Source organism: Felis catus, chromosome B2 (assembly GCF_018350175.1).
Source record: "Felis catus isolate Fca126 chromosome B2, F.catus_Fca126_mat1.0, whole genome shotgun sequence".
In the NCBI taxonomy this organism is placed as follows: Eukaryota; Metazoa; Chordata; class Mammalia; order Carnivora; family Felidae; genus Felis; species Felis catus.
Window position 1 is genome coordinate 9567582 of NC_058372.1, and position 20038 is coordinate 9587619.

General features: G+C 45.0%; 1 long non-coding RNA gene across 3 annotated transcripts in view; it reads left to right on the forward strand.

Moving 5' to 3' along the window:
* Positions 1 to 20038, forward strand: part of LOC111560578 — an 82893-nt gene that overhangs the window by 21230 nt on the left and 41625 nt on the right. For all 3 annotated transcript variants that reach the window (XR_006597510.1, XR_006597511.1, XR_002742593.2), the window contains exon 3: positions 13956 to 14043. This is a non-coding gene — a long non-coding RNA (uncharacterized LOC111560578). The remainder of the gene's footprint in view (positions 1 to 13955; positions 14044 to 20038) is intronic.

Sequence of the window (20038 nt, forward strand, 5' to 3'; positions counted from 1 at the left end):
TAGGATGCACCCCTCTGTGGGGTTGATGGGAGTAAACGAACAGTTGTGTCTGAAGAAGCTGGAAGTAATGGCGGGTGGGAGGTGGTTTGCATTAGCTGGACTCACGCCAGGGACTTCTTCAGGCCCAGCACAGAGACATGACTCTCTGAGCGTCCAGTTGACTGACGTCCGGAAAGACCAGCCATCCGCAGGTCTCAGCAACTGAGCACGGGGGACACTGCAGTCAAGAAGACAAGGGGAGGGCCAGGGGGGAAGGGAAGGCTTTGACTCCTTGGCAGACACAGCCTTTCAGAACCGGCCGCGATGCTGGGTCTTGTCTTCCTTTCTTCCAACATTCTCCGGGCTTGAATTCCCTTCTGGGCTCACCACTGCCATTTGCCTTCCCGCCAACTGCACTTAATACCCCGGATCATCAGTGTCAACTCTGAGATGGATTCTTTACGATCCTTAATGTGACAAACTGGATTGATCCCCCGCCCGCTACCTGCCAGCTTGCTGCAATTTCTCCTTCAATCTCTTCTTCCCCCTCGCTCTCGCTTCCTACCCTGGGCGGCAAAGGGAAGGCGCTTTCCTGCAAAGGCTCCACGGCGACGCTGGGCGGTGAAGCAAGACGACAGGGTTCTGAGTTCTGGAGTCCGCTCTTACCCTCCTTTCCTCTTTGTGCCAAATGGACGTGGTAGAATTCTGCAGCCGTGGCCGCGGCCTCGACGCACTTCAGTCTTTATTTTGGGAGACTTTGGTTCAAAATCGAATCAATCTGGATGTCATCCGGCAGCCTAAAACAAACGAAATGGTAAAAATGTTTATCGTGATTTGAATACCCCCCTCCCCCACACCCGTTACAAAGAAGGGAGGCAGATCAGTTGTCTCTGGGAGATTTAAAATGAAAGGTACTTTTCATCTTAAAAACGGAACTCGGGACGTCGTTTGAGTGTTCTGTGCATTCAGTATTCACGGGGTACAACATGAAAGAAATAACACGGATTTAAAAAAAGATATTATTTTTCTGCTGCACGCTGCTTCTACCAAACCACCTGAGAGGTGATTTGAGAAGGGCATTTTGGAATAAAGACATTGTTCTGACAGCAAATACAAATGAAATAAAATTGGCCCAAGGCTTTGATGCTGGAACCCACATGGAGAGCTGAGACATAGCAACGCGCCAGCTTAATGCACTAGAGAGATAGAACCAGCATAATTTGTAGAAGTGTGTGAAGCAAAGATGAAAGAGGAAAATATTTAAAAAAAATTTTTTTTTTTTTTTAAAACAGGCACAGAGATTACAACAGACTTTTCTGGTTGTGTTAATTCCTTTACTGCAAGAACTTACCCATAAATATAACAAGGGGACAGAGTTAAGCTCTAATATTTTTGTCCCCATTGTCAAGGGAAGATATGTGAGTGGGGAGGAATAAGCTATTTTCCTCTAATTTTTCAGAAAGTGAATAGAACAGGGACGTCTGGCTGGCTCAGGTGGTGGAGCGTGTTGTGGGTTCAGGCCCCGCATTGGGTGTCAAGATTACTTAAAAATACAATCTTGGGGCGCCTGGGTGGCTCAGTCGGTTGGCTGTCCGACTTCAGCTCAGGTCGTGATCTCGCGGTCTGAGAGTTTGAGCCCCACGTCGGGCTCTGTGCTGACAGCTCGGAGCCTGGAGCCTGCTTCGGATTCTGTGTCTCTCTCTCTCTCTGCCCCTTCCCCGCTCACGCTCTGTCTCACTCTCTGTCTCTCAGTAATACATAAACATTTTTTAAAATCTTTAAAAAAAAAAAAAGAAAGTCAATAGAAGAAAAGAGAGGGTTTAAGTCTTTCTTTGGGTACTAATGAGATTCTGGCTTCTGGCTGCAGCATACGACATACTTTGAAACAAACCCTACACATCCTCTGAGTGGGGACCCCGATTTTCCCCACCTGTGAGCTTTGCCCTAAGAATCGGGAAGTTGCTTAAAATGGTTTCTAGTCAGTTAGGCATAAAACAAGCAAGAAAGGAACCAAAACAACAAGAAAATGAGACCAAAGCTATCTCAGACTTTCCAAGTGACCATGAGTTGTTCCTGATGAGCAGGTAGAAGAAGTTTAAGAAATAGGGACTTTCATGGCACACAGCTCTGAAGATGGTCATTTTCCTGTCGGTTTTAGACCCGTCCCCAGGTACGGTAGCAGAAGACTGAAGGCAAGATCCTGAGTGCCTTTCCGGTGTGTTGGTGAAAAGCATGCCGTGCAGTGAGAGGTGGTTTTGTCATTCGGGGCAGGCAGAAGGAGAACACGCTTGATAACTAACTGTTCCGATAGACCGCTAATTCTTTGGCCCCCGTTTAAACAGCTAAAGCAACGCTGGCTGAGTTTAGAAAAGACGCTCTTTGATGTGCTTTCCTGCTCTTCAAATCTCTAAACAAAACAAACGAAGGCAAGGCAAAAGCTCGAATTAAAATTGCATTTTTATCTCATTCCTTAAATAATTAAATTCGTAATTTTTTTCCCCTTCTTAATAGATGATTTATCCTGGAGTGGAGGTCACTTGAGGTGTGCCTGGCACAGGCCACAATGTGAAAATAACACAGCACAAGCTCCGGTAATTATTAGCCGTCTGATCTGGGGCAAGATGCTTTGCTTGAAACCTCGGAGTTTTCATACATAAAAATGGGATGAATATCTGCTTTTCAGGGTTGCCAGAAGGATTAAGTGAGATATGTTCAATTGCTTAGCATAGTGCCTTACACACATGGGCCACAAATAATTTCCCTTCTAAGGATTAATATTTAGATGCTTTTATTTCTCCCAGAAGGCCTATGAGAGGAAAAGTAAAAAGTTCCAGCTTTTCAAGTTTTCCAAGCCTATATTTTTTCTTCTCCAACATATACTCTTAGAAAAAATCAAAATACAAAACTTGAAAGAAAAAAAAGTTACTGTGTTTCTCCTTATCCCTGCTTTTTGCTTTGTACAGTTTTAGTTACCCAAGGCCGACACTGGTCTGTAGGCAGAGGGTCCTTCTTGTGACTTATTGTGACAGGGGCAATCTCCATCACAATGCCTGCGTCACCCCCCTCACTCCCTCCCTCTGTCTCATCACCGAGGCGTTTTATCATCTCATGTCATTACGAGTAGAAGGGTGAGTACAGTAGAATAAGATATGTTGAGGGAGAGACCACATTCACATAGTTTTTTACAGGATATGGTTCCAATGTTTCTGTTTTATTACTAGACATTGTGGTTAATCTCTTACTGTGTCTAATTTGCGCATTAGACTTTATTATGGGTATGTATGGATAGGACAAAACATAGCATATATAAAGCATGGTACTATCTGTGGTTTGAGACATCCTCTGGGGGTCTCGGAACGTGTCCCCCATGGATAAGGGGGGGACTGCCGTATTACCTGTAATCCCACCACTCTTACTATGTATAAGTTACACATTTTCTGCATTTATTGTAGTCTTTTAAAGACATTTTACCATCAGATACATAGATACATACAATTACAGCAAGAGTGTATCTTTTCTAAAATCAGCCAGCTTTTCAAATTCAAATGAGAGCTTTTGCAACTACATTTAACTACATAGTAGTCAAAACTTCGGGCACATATAATTTTTATTGGTTGTATATTCCGCTTATATCATAAACATGTTTTGCTCTTGAAATTGACATTGAGATAAGTATATTCATGTATTTTCAAAAATGTACTTAACTTCCAAGTGTCTTCCGTAAATACGTTTCAGGGCAAATGAATACTCACGTTTTTAGGACTTTGGAAAGATCTGCCAAACTGCTTTCCTATAGAATGGGGTCAATTTATATTCCACAAGCAACGTGAGAACCTCACTTTCTAGTTTCACCTCTGCCTCGTGAATATTGAGTAGCATTATTGAAAAAGTTTTGCAAAAGTGAAAAACGGTATTTTTGCTGTATTAATTTGCATTTCTTTATTACTGAGTTTGAATGCTTTCCTCTTTTGCGAACTGTTTGTTCACACCCTATGCCCATTTGGCTATGGGGACCCTCGTATTTTCTCGCTCATTTAAATGTACTTTCTCTATAGAAAAGAGAAACATTTGCTCATACTTGCTGGGAATATGTTACTAGCTTATCTTTTAGGGTTTTTTTTTAATACATTTGCTTTAAAATTGTATAGTTGTATTTATTCTTTTCTTATGGATTTTTCTTTTCTCTTAAGTTATCCCTTAAGAGAAGTTCCTGGGATTATTAATCATTTTTCTTTTGAAAATGTTGCCACTCAAAGGGTTTCTACACTGTACCAAAAAAAAGCCGATTATTTCCTCTGTGTGTGTGTGTGTGTGTGTGTGTGTGTGTGTGTGACTCCAGTTAGAAGGAAACAGTAGAATGGAAGAAAAGATCACAAGCACCAACCTCAAACATAATGAAAATGATACAAAAGTTTGTGTTTTTTCTTAAAAATTCCAAATGCCCATAAAATTTCATTGTGTGGTTTCAAGGCTTGGAGAGAATTAGAGTTACTGACAATAAAACGGAATGTTAAAACCAGCAGGCTTCTTGACAGATGCGAGAAACTATGAGTTCTATGAGGAGCTATTTGAGACAACAAGGGACGGTATAGTGAGACAGAATCTACCCAGACTTAGCTGCTCTCAAACACGTTTCCTATTTGCATTTGCCTGAGCCTCCCTGTGACAGATCTAAGCGAATCTGTGAACAGCCAAAGAGACACGAACGATTTCCAAACAGAAGGAAATCTCTAAGAATGTGATTCTTCCTCAAGCTAGCGGGGAAACAGTATGAAAAGTCTTTCTCAGTGTGTGGTCCCAATTAGGCTATCTCCATACTCTTTAAAGCAAATCTGTAACCCCACCCGCACCCCCACGAACGTAGTTGGCCACATGCACAAATTTCAATAAGCAAGACAGTTTTTCCGTCTCAGAATGTTCTCTATTTTAAAATTTCCTTTTCGGGGCGCCTGGGTGGCTCGGTCGGTTGGGCGGCCGACTTCGGCTCAGGTCATGGTCTTGCGGTCCGTGAGTTTGAGCCCCGCGTCGGGCTCTGTGCTGACAGCTCAGAGCCTGGAGCCTGTTTCAGATTCTGTGTCTCCCTCTCTCTCTGCCCCTCCCCTGTTCATGGTCTGTCTCTCTCTGTCTCAAAAATAAATAAACGTTTTGAAAAAAATAAATAAATAAAATTTCCTTTTCAAACATTAATCCTAGAGAGAGAGAAATCAAACCAGAAACTCTATACTTTTCAACTCTCTATGTGTCGCAAAGTAAGTTATGAAGTCATGGGTTCTGCATGTAGAGGTACTGAGCAAACCGGATTATACAGACAGCGCACCAGGCTGCAAGGAATGTACCGTGTAAGAGGGTCTGTGCTGATTGCACTGTGTAAGGGACATGGAGATGAAGTAAGATAAAGACATTAGCTCAGTATAGGAATGAACCAAGAACACCACACATGATGCATACGTCAGAAGAGATATACATTTATTCACCTAATATGTGTGAGTGTAACTGTACTACGGATCCTTTGTGACTAGCACCAGTCCTTAGGGGACTTTCTGTGAGGCACTCCTTCATGATAAAAACTCTCTCAGTAAGGTGAAATGGAAGAGAAATCCTGCAACTTGCCAACACCACACTTATGACCATGTGTGTAGGTGACTCTACAGAATCGCCAGCAGAGGTGCTGGAACTGATGATCCTGGGGATGGCAGGAGAAGGTCCATTTGGTCATCGCACACCACGCTAAAGACCTTGGGGTTAATTTCTAAGTGACAGGAGCCACGGAATACTTTTGGACCCAGGAGTAATTGGTCTGATTCTCGTCTGAGAAAACCCCTTGGGTCGGGTGCGTGAAGACTGGTTTCAAGGGTTTAATCCAGAAAGCAAAGAGAGCAACCGAAAGGACTTTGCAGTGGTCCCAGTGAGAAATGACACGGGACTGAACGAGGAGGGGGTGGATGGACAGCAGGGTGTCCATCCCTTCCCTCCACTGTACCTTCTGTACAAGGCAAGGGTATCAGAATGCGGCGCATACGGGAGCAAGGGAGAATGAGGAGTCAGGAGCAACGTTCAAGGCGTCCGGCATTGTTTGGAACCAAATGCGCATCAGTGCTTCTGAGCTGTTTAAAGCACCAAGAGAGGAAAACGGCACTTGGCGCAGAGGTGAGAAAGGAAAAACAATCAAAGTCCAAAGTGCATCTTTCTAAATGCGCTGAAATACACCGCGTCTCGTGATCTGAACACGCAGGCTGGGATTGTAATTCGTTAGTTTGTACCAAGTGATTTTTGTGTGCGTGATTTTGAGCTTTGGCCTCATCTCTGGGTGGGAGTTCGGTACATCTCCCGCACCCTCACGGAAGCTGATGTGAGGTTGGAAAGATTGCATTCTATGAAGATCTGCCCACACATGATAATGAAGTTTTCTTTCAGTAGGTCTCTGGGAAGAAACTGTAAGTTATAATGAATGGTAACTTACCAGGGGAACTGTTCCTACTTTCTGAAGATTAGCATCCGTAATGACTTAGAGTCTGAACATAATGGTGTCACGTTCTGAACTTCCATCCTTCATGTTTTCAGTTCTTTGCTGTCAAATGTGAAATATTAGAAGTATAAGAAGACACTTCGGGGTGAAAAAATGCCTTTGCTTCCAGGAAAGCTTGCTGTTTTTCCTTTTCATTCCTGCTCACGTGGGAGTAGATATTAGCCCTTCTTGTTCTGTGGCTATTATTTGGGGGGGGGGATTACAAATAGAAGCCAAGAGTGTATTTTAAAAATTGAAGAGCACCAAGACATCACAGCCCGAGTTGGCCATCAAGATTTACAATTACATTTCCATCACAAAGAGCCTGGCCCATCATATTTGGCCACGACCATTTATGTTTTGATTTCTATTTCTTTGGCGGGACAACATCCCAATTAGACAGATGATCATCCCGTTCTGATTTTGGAGCACATCCTTGCTGGCCTAGGTTACTCCAGGGCTCCCGTGGTTCTTCCCCCCACTGTTCCTGCTCTCCGTGAATTCTTAGCATATAAGAAGACGACGCAGGTGAATATGCTCAAGGTCCCTTAACCTGGGTTATGGCCGAATTACCTGGATGATAGGCCAGAATTTTCCCCGAAGTCTCCAGATTCTTATCTTTAAGTGCTTTTCACCTGTGTCGTGTAAATTGCGTGGAGGTGATAGGGGGTGGGTCGAAGGGCAAGGGCCCAGAATTTATTTTTCTCCCCTTGTATCCAGTAACTGGGTCATAATGTCTACTTTAGCCTCCCGGTAGCAAGCAACATTCTTTAAAATACCGCACGAAAATCGTAAGTAGAGAAGCATTATTATAAAGGGGGCGTTGTTGCCACGGATTCTGACTCGAGCGGAAAAAGAACCATTTTCGTTCAGAACTCCTGTCCTGCGAACACAATACGTAGCTCCCCCGTTCACCGTTGTATATTGTGTTGTGCGTGGCATCTTCAGTGAAGGAAATACAAAAGGAGAAACCACCGGACTTGTACTCCTTGTTGAGAAATGAGCCCCCCAGTCACAGGACTTCCCCGGTTCTTCAAACCATTGCAAGAAGGAAAAAGAAAAAATTAAAAGTGATTCCACGGACAGATTTTCCTGTCTTCAGGGTAAGAGCTGCATTTCCTTACTTTAAAAATGCTCGTTCATTTAAACAACACGAAATGCTTCCTGGTCTGGATATATAAAATTATTGGATGGCCACTGCTGGCCGTTCATCTGAGACCCCGATGTGCCACACTGGATTTTTGAGAACCGCTCTGCCACTTAATGTGACAAACACCCAGCCTTGCAGTTTAAGAGATCTTTGAGAAAGGCCATCCCCGCATGAAATGAATTTAACAGCGGCAATTTGTCATTTTGCCCTTCCTTTGCTAGGGAAAAAAAATGCTGGTGATTTCTTTTGACTTAAACTGGGCATTCAAAAAGCTGTTTTTATTAATGAATCATATTAAGCCACTAGTGAAAGGCTCGCTGACTCTGTTTAAATAACAGGCTATGATTCCTCTCCCCTCAAGCTCCCCCCTCCCACCCCCATTTGGCTCCGCTGCTATTAATTGAGGAGTTTCTTTGTTTCTTTCCTAATGAAGCTAACAGAACACATCTGTCAGGTGCTCGTATTCTTTGCCTGTCTATAGTATGTAATAGACCAGCTGGAGGCTATAATGCTACACAATACCCCTGGCCGTTACAGCAACTATTTATTCCTGGGTTTTTCCTCCGAAAGGGATTTGAAAAAAAAAAAAAAAGTCTGAAATTTGGGCCTAATTGCTATTTACCCAGCGATAGACACCTGTTCTAGCTGAGACATTGGCTCATGAATCCTACACCTGAGACCTTAGGGAGAGTAGAGGGGAAATTTCAAGCAGCTGGCAGTCCATTTAGATATAGACAGCTTTAGCTTGCGGGGTTTGTGTGTTTATACGTATAGGCATATATTTTTAAATACTGTATGCTTAGTATGCACACCCATAACCAGAGGGTATATATTAAAAGCCATGTACTATTATTTCACGGTCAATTGCTTATCTGACGGCTGTACGCATCCTGGCGAACAGCTACAACCGTGACCGCTTTCAAAATAGTGCACTGGGGCTGAATTCAGTACCCAGAGCTGTCACATGTCCTTCAAAAAGTCCACTGCAGGCCTCTGGGGAAAATGTCTTAGGATGAGTCTGGAGAGAAATTTAATTCAACGTAACTTTTCTCGGAGAGAGTCAACTTTGTTTTTTGCCATTCCCCTTGTCAAATAGCTCCCACTTCTCCCCTGAAAGCCCTCTGAACTTGTTTGTCTCTTCCTGTCTTGATCAGAGTGGCCCAATCTTCTGTGTGTGTGTTTACTTTTTGAAATCAGTAACGCTATTTGTCCTTCCCGCCTTGGTTTGCCTTCGTAACACCTCTTTCGCCCACTAGCGTGAAAGAGAGAGAGTTCATGGTCATAGCGACGACAATTTACCTCTTGGGAAAACCACGAAAGCAAAAAGCAATTTTTAATGGAGGCTCTATGTCACTTAAGTTAGAATCCTGCCTCATGTGAGGTGTAGTAGTTGGAAACTGAAGTGTATTAAAATGCGATTCGTTCACCAAAGAGTACTGCCTTGCATTTGTAAGAGAACGGAATTCCAGTAATAGCGTGGCCATAGGTGCATATGTGAAATATCTCCCGACATCACACACTCCAATCTCACCGCCCTCTTTCTGTTTGAGATACGTTTATGGGAAGAGAAGACTGGGGATACAAAGGTTTAGCTCAGGCTCACTGACAACAGAACAGAAATAAAAGGTTATTGCCCTGCTATTTTATCCTGCCTCTCTAACCAGAGACCATCCCTGATGCTGAGGGTTGGCAAGGGGAAGGCGGGGTTAGGTAGGAGGAAGGGAAAAGGAGGGGAGGTGGGTGTTTTTCCTCCCTTGTCTGGCCTTTTGTGTCTTTTTCCCATTCGGTCTGACTTCTGAGCTTTCTGAGGCACACTCCGTTGATACTGACGGAATAGCCTCCCATTTAGGTTCTGTTTTGAGAAATTTGGCCTTGCCGAGCTAATCAAATAATTGCTGCCAAACACCATCTAATTTGTTACCAGACGAGAAAATTATTTATTATTTCTCCCAGAGGATACGGGAGCTATATTGGATCCTGGGGTGAATTTGTGAGAATCCGTGAAGTGAAATTAAGAGGGTGTAAGGAGATTTAGAGGCGAGGCAGAAATACAAGTCGTAAAGGCAATAAAAATCAGCTGAGTGAGGTCACGTGCACGCACGCACACGCACACACGCACACACGCACACGCGTGCACACCGTGCTTGTTAAGAAATTCCCCTCAGTCTCCTCCGCAGCCAGAGATGACCGAAGAGTCAGAGCCTTAGGAGGTGGCTGGCGACGACGGGAGAGGTGGACAGTCCTCACATACAAATGAGCGCTTTGCCTCCGGGCTCACACGGTTGGATGGAGAGCTGATGCAGAGACGGAAATTCATTTCCCGGGGGGAAGGGGAGAAGTGCGCGGGGAACTCGGGGTCACACCGGAACAGGTGATAATGAAATTAGACTTAATGAAGGCTGGAAGAAACCAAGGCCGGATGGGTTGGAGAAACTGCCATCCGAGATGCACGCTGAAACCAGACGTGGTGTCTCCGTGCCGGGACAATCAATTTTGGGGGCGCACAGTCCAGAAGTTTGGGGCGAGAGAAGAACCCCACCCGGTCTCGGAGGCAGGTCGTCTCTACTTCCAAGTGACAAGATTTTGAGTGTGGACGATTCCAGGAGGCAGGTTAGGCGACTGAGGGCGAGATGGGTAATGTGTCTGAGCCTCAGTTTCCTTTCTGGTAAAACGGGGATAATAATACCGACCTTCCTCTTCTTGGGAAGATTAAATGAGATGGTCTTTGCAGAAAACACGGGTACACGGAGTTGGTGTCCAATATGTAACGTTTTCGTATTTCTTTACAAGTGGTGTCTATTCTTATAAAATTTCCAGTAAAGGCGATGCCAGTTAGCCTGCCTGCGTAGTTGTGCACTTTCTAGAACCCTAATAGTGAACATGCCACATCAGAAAAGATAAACGAACCCTAAATACTTCTTGCTGCACTTAGTAGGTTTTTATATCTGTGGTGTATTATGAAAGATAAGGATTTTGTCAGGAGGAGACAAGAAACTAAGTGATAGAGAGCTAATACACGGGACAGTTATTTAAATAAGGAATTAGAGTCATTGCAGGGATCGCCATGGGTTCTATAATAAAATGGATTTGGGGCTTGGTAGAGGTAATGATCGAGATAGATGAGCAGGCTTTTCCTTCCACCGTTCATAACACCACTCGATTAACTGTCGGGTGAGGTCTCTTGTGGGTTATCGGAGGCACAAACTCTCGTGTCTCTGGGCCGTGTTTCATTCGACTTCGAGTACCTTTTCCTGGACCTCCAGGAACAAGGAATAGTGTCCCATGCGATAATATGCAACACAGTATCTGTGGCTGTTCAAAATTTTCTGGATCCTCTCTTATCCTCAACACTTCCCACACCGCATCCTGTCTTCCCGACATCTACTCGGGACCACGCTACCTGGGAGCTAGGGTTCAGGCGCCTGGCCCGGGCTCTGCCAGTCAGACGTGTCCACATGAGACTTGGATGCCGGTGAAGCATCCTCGGAGACTGGTCTCGGGGCAAGCCTGGTGGCAGACACGTAGTGTTTTTCGGCACTGGTGCTGGCAATTTCTAACACCCAGTTCTGAATGTCGCGTTATCGAATGGCATTTAGAGTGTGTTTCGATGGCGAAAAACTTGGTGTGGTTGCATCGCTCTCTGGTCCAGATGCCCAGCCCTTCTGAAGATTCTGGGAGCCACGCAAAACCTCTTAACAAAATGCTTTTCTTTTTCCACCGGCCAGAGTGATTCCATCGTTTGCTATTAAGACTCTTGACCACTGCTTTGCTGTGACATATTTTTCTTTAATTTTTTTAAATGTTTATTTATTTTTGAGAGAGAGAGAAAGAGAGAGAGAGAGAGCACATGAGTGGAGGAGGGGGAGAGAGAGAGAGAGAGACAGGGAGAATCTGAAGCAGGCTCCAGGCTCTGAGCTGTCAGCACCGATGTGGGGATCGATCTCATGAACCATGAGATCTCGATAGGAGCCGAAGTTGGACACTTAACTGACTGAGCCACCCAGGCGTCCCAACGTGTGATATATTTTTCTAAAGCTATTAAGCATAATGCAAATTTTGCAGTTTAGTAGTGTTGTGGATGTAGGAACTCCCTCCCAAGCATCTATTTGCCCTTCTCTTGGTAATTACCCTGATATTTTGGGCAGAGGATGTTGTGATCTATGATTCTCTAGCATAGTCATCTGGCTGGGGACATTAACTCTACCCTGACTCCAGGGACAGGTCATGTGGCTTAAGGCTATGCCAGTTGATATAATTCTACTGTTGGCCATAGTTATGGAGCAGATATTTGGAGATATACGAGGAAGTGTTCCAGATGTTTCTAGGAAAGATCTCCTCAGAGAATTTCCAGAAACAACTCTTTCTCTCTCCATGCCTATCAAGAAAGATGTAAGTCATGGAGTTATTTGCTGCCTTATTTCATCCACAAGAAAGGAGCCAGCTCTAGGATAATATAATAGAATGGAAGACAGAGTGGAAAGCCACAAAGAAGCCATGTACTGGTGACATTATTGGGCCACCAAATCTACTCAGTCCAATAGTCCAGCCTAGATATGGACTTTCTAGTTACAGGAAGCAGTTACTGTCAGTTCTGTTTACCGCTTTGCATGGAGTTTTCTGTTACTTGCAGTGGAACGCACCCTAACATACCCAATGCTTTTTTTTTAATGTTTATTTATTTTTGAGAGAGAGAGTGAGAGAGAGGGAGAGAGAGAGAGAGGGAATGAGCAGGGGAGAGGCAGAGAGAGAAGGAGACACAGAATCTGAAGCAGGCTCCAGGTCCGAGTTGTCAGCCCAGAGCCCGACACGGGGCTTGAACTCACGAACCGTGAGATTATGACCTGAGTCGAAGTCAAATACTTAACCGACTGAGCCACGCAGGTGCCCCACCAAATACTTTTTAAAAAAAAAACCCAGCAGGATGCTACTGATTATATGACTCACCAGTATTTTATAAACTATTAGGGAAACAAAATCTTGCAGTTAAACTGACACAATGTTTCTGTTCCTTAGAATTTTTGTTCTGTACTCACTGCAACAGCTCTTCTATACGTATTTAGACTTTTGTGTTTGTCATTTATTACTTTTGCATATATATTCTTCAACAGGAAAATATCAGTGAGACAAATTTGTCAAATATTCCAAACTTCTTCACATCCTCTCTTTGTCTCTCCAGATCTGTTTGTCTGCCTTTCTCTGTCTGGCCCCGTGCCCTGTGGGGCTGACGCTATGGGCTGGATCTCCTGGGCTTTCGTATCAACTGGGTGCTGGTTGGTTGAGCCAGTGAAGGTGCCATTGTGAAATGGAAGTTGGGTATGCCTTCTGGCTGTGCCTTAGTGGCTCTGGGAGTAGGTGTTCCCTCTCGGGCTACTGCCTCTCCTGTTCTTACGAAGCTCCTATCAAGATTTCCTCCCCCTATTTCTTCAATCCGAGAGGTAATAATGGCTTCTTGGTGGGACCACACTTTTGTAAGAAGTCCTTCCCAGGGACACCCGACTGGCTCAGTTGGTGGAGCATGCAACTCTTGGTCTTGGGGTTATTGAGTTCGGGCCCCAAGATGGGTGGAGCGATTACTTAAAAAAAAAATAAAATCTTTGTTCTAAAAATTGTTTTGAGTTTATTTACTTATTTTGAGAGAGAGAGAGAGAGAGAGAGAGCATGAGCATGGGAGGGGCAGAGAGAAGGAGAGAGAGAATCCCAAACAGGTTCCACGCTGTCGGCACAGAGCCCAACACGGAGATCGAACTCACGAACCGTGAGATCATGACCTGAGCCGCTTCTACTTCTTTTTTGTTTTTTAATTTTTTTTGATGTTTATTTTTGAGAGAGAGAGAGAGAGAGAGAGAGAGAGAGAGAGTGTGAGTGGGGGAGGGGCAGAGAGAGAGGGAGGCACAGAGTCTGAAGCAGTGAGCCTGCTGCTTCTTAAAGGAGTGGTCACTCCCTCCTCCGGTGATACTTTCAAGAAGCAACTTTGAGAGGCAGCCCCATTCCTCGTAGTGACCGGATGTGCTCTCCTATGTGAAAATAAGTCTCTTCCGCTCCTGTGCACACGTGTGCCTCCTATTTCGACACCTCTCCTCTCTTCCGATCAGGCCTGGCAAATACTGTCTTCCGAAGGGCTCTGCCCCGGCTTTTCCATTTTTCTGCTTTTCATTTTTCACACCACCGTCACACTCGTGCCCCCAAACTACCCAGTACACCCCACCGTCTGCAAGATCAAACCCAACTCTTTGCCTGACGTTGAAGACCTTGTATAATCTCGCCTCCTCCAGATCTATTTTTTTTTTTCTTTGAAAAGCACACAATTTTCTTCTTTTTCAGTTGAGCTCCTGGCACGGACCAGCCACTATTCTAGGAACTCTGGAGGCAAACATAAGACAGATATTCTCCACGTTTAGAAGACAGTCAGGTAAGCGAATTATTACACCACAGTACAAATGCCACATATACAACCTGTTAGAGCACCCCAGTGTAGGGGCAAAAATTGGGTCACGTGGACAGTTACAGGTGTCATTATTATCTTTTACCGTCGTTGAGAAGGGTGACAAGGACCCCGAGCTATATCCTACCTGGCGTGAAACCCCTGGTTCCTCACATGACCTCGGCCGTGCGGTCTGAACTCTCTGTGCCTCAGTTTCTTCATTTATAACATGAGGGTAAGAGCCCGGACCATCTCATAATGTTGTGAGCATTAAATAACTTTTAAAATAGTCGTAGAGTACTTAGAGCCGCGCCTGGAATGCACTGATGGCTCAGTTAAAGTTAGCTGTTTTAGAGGGGGCGGTGTTTATTCGATTCTTCCCCACAGCAAGACCTTAACTTCTCTTCAAAGCCCTTCCTGCCACCATCCTGCACACACCTACATCTTGTACTTTTGCTGTTCTTGGGCTCTGGCTTTCCTCGGGCCGCCTGAGGAGAAGGGAGCTTATTAAAAAACGCATGAAGTCTGATACTGGTCCTCGGAAGCTATCTGATGACCTCAGGGAGGGTGGGGCAGCCGCTTCCCTTTTCACTCTCCTGTGGGCCCCAGGAATTCCACTCTGTGACATTTCTGCCTTTCTCTGCATGCCTCTGTATTTCTCTTATTCACTGGCTACTCCACCCTTTAGCTTCTGGAGAGAACCCAACCGACTGGCCCAGAGGTTAGCCTTGCCCAACCAGACAGACTTTAGATGTTCTATAGACCTCGTTATATAGATCAATAGCCAGCCCACGACTGGGCCCGTCAGGGTGAAATGCTCAACCTGGTCCAATCAAGGGCTCCCCTTGTGCAGGGACCACTCTGCTTTGTTGACTTGGGGAGCTTGGCTGGATGGTGGGAACTGGGATGCTATATGGGATGGCAAGAGTCATGAGACAGCATACTCTCAGTAGTGAGGCACAAGCTTTGCTCCCGGGGGACCAACATCTCACACTGTGGAGCGGAGTCCTAACCCCGGTTCTCCTGCCCTTCTACCATACCTGGAGAGGAAGGTCCTCTTTTATAACACGAGACCCCAGCTGCCCCTCCGGAGACCCTCTGTCCAGGGCCCACCCTCTACCCGCTTCCTGATGCTCCCGATGAAACTCTTAAAGCCTGCCCACCATTCTGCCCTCACCTGATCCATGCCAGATCCAAAACTTCCAGCAATCTCCCTCTTTAACCATCAGAGACGTCCCTGCGCTTCTTACGGACTGTGCTTTTGGAAGATTTTTTCACAGCAAAGCTGTGATGCTTTTAGTACATGATTTTTCCTTTGCACTGACATTTCTTTTTTTTTTTTTAAGATTTTTATTTATTTTTTGAGAGAGACACAGAACACTAGCAGGGGAGGTGCAGAGAGAGGGAGACACAGAATCCGAAGGAGGCTCCAGGCTCTGAGCCATCAGCACAGAGCCCGACGCGGGGCTTGAACTCACGCACCGTGAGATCATGACCTGAGCTGAAGTCGGACACTTAACCGACTGAGCCACCCAGGCACCCTGTGCACTGACATTTCTCATACTTGAAAGATTTTACAGATCATTTGGGTCATCCATGCAAAATATAGGCTCCTTCTCCCACCCGTAATTTCCAAATTGAGCTCTCCGTGAAAGACACTTAGGGTCTGGACACATGGCCCCAAATCTCATTCCATAAAATAATTTATTTCATAATTTTCTCTTTCCATAACTTGTAGGCATTTCAGGTGTGTTTGAGGTGGGAGTGGGTAAGAAGGGCTGGGTGAGGGAACAGGTTTGGGGGCCACCACTGGACCACTGGCCACCCAGAGTGTCATCCAGGCACCAGTTCTGCTCTGCAAACTATTAGTAGCCTGGGTAAGAGAAGTACGGTGTAAACACCGTCCCCACTTCCAGCAACCTTCCAGTCAGTAAGTGAACATAAATTGCGACAGGGAACGAGGGAGTGTTCTGGAAGTGTGCATCGGTCAGAAGCTCGGGGAAGGCTTCCCCAGAAAGGCCACATCTGAGCCTGGACCTGAACAATGAGCGTGTTACCAGGGCTGCGGGTGGTGGGGCGGGGTGAGCACCTCCCGGTGGAAAGCTCCAGTGGGGTCCGGCCCAGAGTGTGAGGCCAGCAGGTGTAAGACAGGCGGGAGGGGCAGGAGAGTTCAGATGACTGGTTGCTGTCTGTGATGGCGACATTGTGGAGGGTTCTACAGAGGTAGCGGTGAGGGAGGACAGCTCTCTCCCAAGCCGTGCTGATCAGAATGCAGTGAACAGACTTCTGGGGTGACTGGGGAATCAGGAATTAAAAAAAACAACAGGACACATGCACACACATGCGCGCGCGCGCACACACACACACACACACACACACACACACACAGGAAACAAACCACCCCCAAACGAAACAGGTAACTCTGACAAAGTTAGGGAACTTTGTACTTTAGAAACCAATAGCAAAGAGAATTCAAACAACAGATTCTGCTTTAGGGCTGTCTATACGTAATAGAAACCAGCGTATCGTATTATAACAACATTTATAGAGCTACTTAAAAAATAAAAAATTCAAGGCACATTTACTGAGTTTGGGAGCGACTACGTTAATTAGGTAGTCATATGGCTGGTGAACATAATGAAACATATTTTGGTTTTCTTCTTTCAACTTGCAAACACAACAAAGCAGGATTTTCGGTTTGTTTGTTTATTTTTGATCAACCAAACTGTTTTTCAACGCAGTGAAAGTAGTTTCTTAGACCTGTTTGTAAATTTTTAGGTCAAACTTAATTCAGCAAACTTAATTTAAAATTATCTCCTAGTAAGTGTTTCTCTTATTCTTTTTTTTAAAGTTTATTTATTTTTGAGAGAGAGACAGCATGAATGGGGGAGGGACAGAGAGAGAGGGAGAGAGAGAGAGAATCCCAAGCAGGCTCTGCACACCAGCACACAGCCCGACACAGGGCTCGAACCCAAGAAACCATGCGATCATGACCTGAGCTGAAGCCAAGAGTCGGAGGCCCAACCGACTGAGCCACCCAGGCGCCCTCTTATTCTAATCATCTTTCCCATTTTAATGGCCAAACTCAATCAGTTGGATACCTTTTTAACACAGATCCCTTCTCTATTTGTATGAGAGTCCCGGTTTTAACTTATTGACAACTGCTCTTGGACAGTGGATTTGTCTGGTAAAGTCTAGCATAAAGTGGCTCAGGCGCAAAGCGTATTGGCTTAGTGGATACGCAGCACCCCTCCCAATTGTACGAGTCCCCAAGGGTCCTCACCTCTATTCTGTGCACCCAATGGATGTGACGCTCCCAGGGAAATCTGACGTCGGCCAAAACGTCGAAGTCTCAGGTTCTTTCGGACTCAAACACTATGAATTTTCTAGATGTCACCATTTTTTCTGACCGATCTGTGGTGTTTGTGGCCATGGTGACGAATAGCTGCTACAGCATGCGGATACCATTTACATAATAATAACTTACCTAATGGAGCTTGACAGTCAGAGAGACTAAAAGGTGGGCAGGAAAGGGGAACCTAGCCCGCTGGGAGCTGTAGGGAGTTGGCACGACTGGCTTGAGGATGAGGGGACAAGGGAGACTGGCCTGGCTATGGGTAGGTAGTGAGATCAGCTTGCAATGGGAGGGGTTCAGAACAGGCTTATATCATGAACTGACGGGAGGAGAAAAGGTTATGTCACTACCAATGACTCTCCTTTTAAAAGTGATTGGAGAGGAAGTTTTAAATTGTCCTGTAAATACATTTTCAAACATGAGTGACTATGCTCTGTGTTCCTACAGTGGAAAGAATCACCTTTTAAAAATAATAGGAATATGGCACGCCTGGGTGGCTCAGTCGGGTAAGCGTCTGACTTCAGCCCAGGTCATGATCTCACTGTTCGAGAGTTGGAGCCCCACGTCAGGCTCTGTGCTGACAGCACAGAGCCTGCTACAGATCCTCTGTCCCCCTCTCTCTGCTCCTCCCCTGCTTGTGTGTTCTCTCTCAAAAATAAAGAACCATTAAAAAAAAATAACAAGAGGGGTGCCTGGGTGGCGCAGTCAGTTAAGCGTCCGACTTCAGCCAGGTCACGATCTTGCGGTCCGTGAGTTCGAGCCCCGCGTCGGGCTCTGGGCTGATGGCTCAGAGCCTGGAGCCTGTTTCCGATTCTGTGTCTCCCTCTCTCTCTGCCCCTCCCCCGTTCATGCTCTGTCTCTCTATGTCCGAAAAATAAATAAACGTTGAAAAAAAAAATTAAAAAAAAAAAACAAGAATATGTAAAGAACTACAGAAAGACACAAAAGGGTATTGTGTTAGAATTCTCTGGACAACCTTGCGTCCCATCAGCGATTTGGACAAAATCAGCACATTCCTAAAGCAACGGAATATAGCAATACATTAATAAGAAGGCAGGGGGCTAAGCTGTTTCATGTTATTGCAGTCTGATATTATTTACCGGAGAATATTCTTGATTAAGAAGGAAAAATCACTGAGGCTCAGGAAACATTAGAAGTCTGTAAAGGTTTCATCTTCTGTGTTTAATATTTTCCTTTTTGTTTGATTTGGTAAGGAGCCCCAAGAAAGGGGTGTGATGCCTCAGTAACAAAGCAGGGTGGTTGATAGAAAAGAGTAAAAAGTCGGTTGAAAGTAATCCTGGGTCATGTCCCTTGTTTGCCAATTGGGACTTTGACTTTTTTCCTGCCTCGGTTCTCATTCAGTTTCTTCAGTTATTTCGAATGCACGCTTTTGCATTCGATTGACATTGCGAGTGTTTATTCTCCTACACTGCAATCCAACCTATATTTTCACTTTTTCTAAAAGGATAGTGTTGGTTTTTCTAGCAGTGCCCATAGTCGATAAGTGGCTGTTGCTGTGTATCGCAGGGTAAGGAAGACATAGCCATATTCCGTGGGCAGGGGTGAGGACAGACAAACGAAGTAACTAAAGAAATCATCAACGTAGCTTGAGTAGGAAAAGCCCTTATTGCTTCCAGATTACCCTAAAGCAAGAGTCTAAGAAAGGGAATGTTAGTTCTGCAGGTGGGTGGTACATTCAAGGGACCACAGTAGGCATTTTTTTTTTCATGTCTGAGAAAGCAAAGTCTAGGAAAAGCATTCAAGAGACTCCCTTGAGATGATGTTACTAGAAAATGATGTCTGAGACCTGGGGAGAATTTAAAGTAGGCTACTATGGACACCTATAGATAGCATCAAACAGCTTCCATTTGGCTGCCTAGGTGGGAAATGACGACCCCTGGATGTGATCAAAGCCCTCCCTCCCACACTCCCCCCCCCCAGTTCTCTGGGGTTCCCCCATGAGTGGAACCATCGTAGCTCATTTAGATGCCACGCAGTATTTGGCAGGGGAAGGAGCTGCTTTCCTCCCGGTGCTTAACCTCCTTTCCCCTGGATACAAATGTCAATATTGGATTTAGTCTGGTTGAATGAATGTGTCAGAGGGGAGATTAGTGACTGGCAGTCACAAAAGGGTTTTTCAATTGGCAAAAGTAAATTTCTCACAAATGAATCAAAACAGTTTGAGGTGGAAAAGAAGCAAGGGGAAAAAAAAAGCCTTGCCAAGTTGAGTCATGATGCCTCATTTAATGGATCTGAAAACTTCAGGATGGGCAGTTTATCTGGAAGCTACTGGATTCAGCCAGCAGGAAGCGGGGGGTGGAGGGGCGATGAGGGAAAGAGAGCATAGACCTTCACATCCTCAACAGAGCATTTTCTGCGCGAAGTCTCAGTATATTATCTCTTTTTATGACATAAAACCATCCATTGCCTAGCTTTGGATGATCAGAGTGCCTAGTTTATTATAACAATCCTTAGACCACTTAACGTAATAAGTTAAAATGATGGAAGTTTTTATTTTTATGGATGGTTACATTCATGCCTTTAGAAATTGGTTATGCTGTTTGCCTTGGTGTTTATTTGTTTGCTTTGAGTGCTTTTTTAACAGTCATGCTTCTCTGCTTTGGTCGA